The 2,804-nt window shown below is 38.7% G+C and overlaps 1 long non-coding RNA gene across 1 annotated transcript; it reads right to left on the reverse strand.

Annotated features, from left to right (window-relative positions):
• Positions 1-1,158: 1,158 nt before the first annotated feature.
• LOC106894677 lies at positions 1,159-2,803 on the reverse strand. The gene is made up of 3 exons (XR_001413299.1): positions 2,761-2,803; positions 1,889-1,995; positions 1,159-1,242 (listed from the first exon to the last, which is right to left on the reverse strand). It is a non-coding gene; the product is annotated as an uncharacterized LOC106894677 (long non-coding RNA).
• Position 2,804: the final 1 nt, after the last annotated feature.

Raw genomic sequence — 2,804 nt, forward strand, 5'->3', positions numbered from 1 at the left:
GACTGGTGCAACTTCTAGGATGTGAAGCTCAAATTCACATCACACTGAAATGTCAATGGGAAAGCGTAAAAAACAGTAAGGAAAATCCCCCAACATATTCTCCTCCCCAACCTCAGAATTCCCATTTCAGGTTGCAAATTAAACAACTTTAAATTATTGCAAATATAAAGCACAGTTTTGCCTTTTTCTTAGATAGCCAGTGGACTCAGAAGTGCTCTTAGACTGTAACAAATATTCCTTATTGGTAAATTAGCTGCAGAGAAATGACTTCACTTTAGAGAAAAATATTTAATCCAGAGCTCAGTGAGTAATTTAGCAATCAGTGATGCCAGGAAGTCTCTACCTGTATTCAGTATTGCAGCTACTGGAGAAGAAAAGGAGAATCTTACAGCCGAGGCCCTGGATCTCTCACTAAAATACAAGTTTGTAACACCACTGACATCCATGGTGGTAACAAAGCCAGAAGAAAAATGTACCCCAAAGCCACCCTATCCTCATCTGTCTGTGTTGCTCAGGCCATCCTCATCTCTCCCTCCTTCAACAGGTCTGACAAACCTCCTGTAGGGCTTTTCAATCTCTTCTATAAGCATTCATTATTTTTTCCCCAAACTTTTGCTTAGTGTCCCTAAAAGTTCCTCCCAGGCTCTGTGCGGGCTCTCTGCTGGCTTCTAGATGAAAAACTTTATCTCCTGAATTTGGCACAGTAACTTAAGACATTTGAGCATAACAGAGATGCTTACTGGAGGTTAGTGGCTTTTTCCTTCAACAGGACTAATTAATTGCTAAGTGCCTTCAATTCTGAATAATTCTTCAGGTATTCTGCTGATAAAATTTTTGCATTGTTTTTTGTAACCGTCATAATGACACTGACATAAAACCACTTCATTCTTAATTTAACATTCAAGTCACTATTCAGCACGATGACTTTAAAGTTTACAGCTGGACTCCATAAGCTGGAAAAACTTACGTAAACATCTGACAGAAGTAGCATCCACTCAGAGTGATCTTCAGCTCTTTGCTTTCCCTTTCCAGGTACTTGTAGTACAAAGGCCCTTTTCTGAACCTCTTTCCAAGTAAATCCTCTTTGTATATAGAAAGTATAGAGCTGTAATAGCAGAAAATACTCAAAACACTGCTGCTCTGTAAGAACATAATTTGTACACACCCTAGAATCTGGATTCACAAATAGGATTCCTGAACCATCCAGTCAGTGTTAACAGAACGATGCAAATGCCTTGAAAACTGCAAGGGAGTAAAACCAATAAGGAACATTTGGCAACGTGAAAACAGAATAACAATAAAACAATTACTGACAGTTCTCTTGTCATATGCATAATTAATTGCAGTTTTGCTGCCCCACATAACAGCTTTTTACTTTTAGCATGTTTCTGTTTGATCTACAAATACTGAGTTGCATCACTGGGAAAAAATGGAATTGTAAAATACTGAAGATACCTGGTTGAATTGTCAAACAGTTTTTAATTCGTTTTCTTAGAATGTGTTTTAACAGGGAGAGAATCCTTTCTGTTTAACCATACAACTGAAACTGTGAATTTCTCTTTTTCTTCCTTTTACTTCTTACCTGCCCGTGGTGACAGCTGAAGGTATGTACATTTCTTATTAAATTTACTTAATATTTTTAACCGTTAGAGATAGATTTCCTGCATCACTTACTTGATCTAGGATGCAACAGTTTCACAAAATTCTTGGTGAACAAATCAAGACTGTGTTATAACCAGATTAAAAACTTTTCAGCTGGAAAAAAATTGGAAATACCATTTTCAGTGTGGTTCCTCCTATCTCTGATAATTGCAGCATCCCACCATCACCAAATTCAGACCTAGTACGAGTCAGCTGCTTTGCGGGGTTAGTGTTTGCTCCCAGGTACCTGTGTGTAGCAGAGTCTCTCATGCAGAGATGGCTTCACTCGTGCTGTGACTGCCACTTCTTCAGACACCATAGCTCCATAGCTTCAGATGTAGAAAGAGTAGAAGACTAGGAAAAGGTGGAAGGAAGCAGGTGAGTAAATCTTACTGAGTTCCCAGTAGCACAGTTTACAACATGACAGCGCAGAGAAGTCGGAGAACAGGTTGTCCCAGCCCCTTACAGAGCAAACCACCTGCCTGTGGAGAAGTAATGTTTTTACTAAAAAGTAGGGAGTGCTTTCTGCCTGCTCATGACATTTGCTGTGTTGCAGTACTAAATTAACTCCTTTGACTGAGTTTTTCTTTAAACATTTAGAAATTTACACATAATTACAAGATTTTGGAGTTGGTTTTGGTGGAAAGAAGTGGGAGAGATTGTTTTTCATTCTTTCTAGCCTCTAAAATAACATTTTGTTTCATTCACAGCACAGGCTGGCACAGCTGTTATGCCGGGTAAGTCATTAGCTTAAGTTTCTGAATGAAGCAGCATCTGTCAAAGGAAATAGGTTCAGACAACTGAAATTACTGGAGCGATAGAAACTGCCTTTTCTGGGTTTACAACTGAATTTTAACAAATACTACCAAATTCTGCTCACTGCTAAAATGTTGCTCGCTGCTAAAAACACACTTAAAGGTTGAACAATACCAGATGGAAAAGTTTGAGCTAAATAGCTCTTAAGGAGTAAATGCCAGTTCATCAAACCACCATTTTTTCCTGAAAGCTGTTTCCCAAGAGCAGAGAATAGACTTGCATTTGCATCTCCTTTGGAACTTTACAAAGCCAGGGACTATGATGTCAGCATCTCAGGCTAAATTAATATGCTCAGTTACTTACTTATACTTTATTCAAGAGAGAGACAGCAACTGACCCTCCAGATT

This window comes from Calidris pugnax, unplaced genomic scaffold (assembly GCF_001431845.1).
Source record: "Calidris pugnax isolate Ruff unplaced genomic scaffold, ASM143184v1 scaffold247, whole genome shotgun sequence".
NCBI classification, from domain to species: Eukaryota; Metazoa; Chordata; class Aves; order Charadriiformes; family Scolopacidae; genus Calidris; species Calidris pugnax.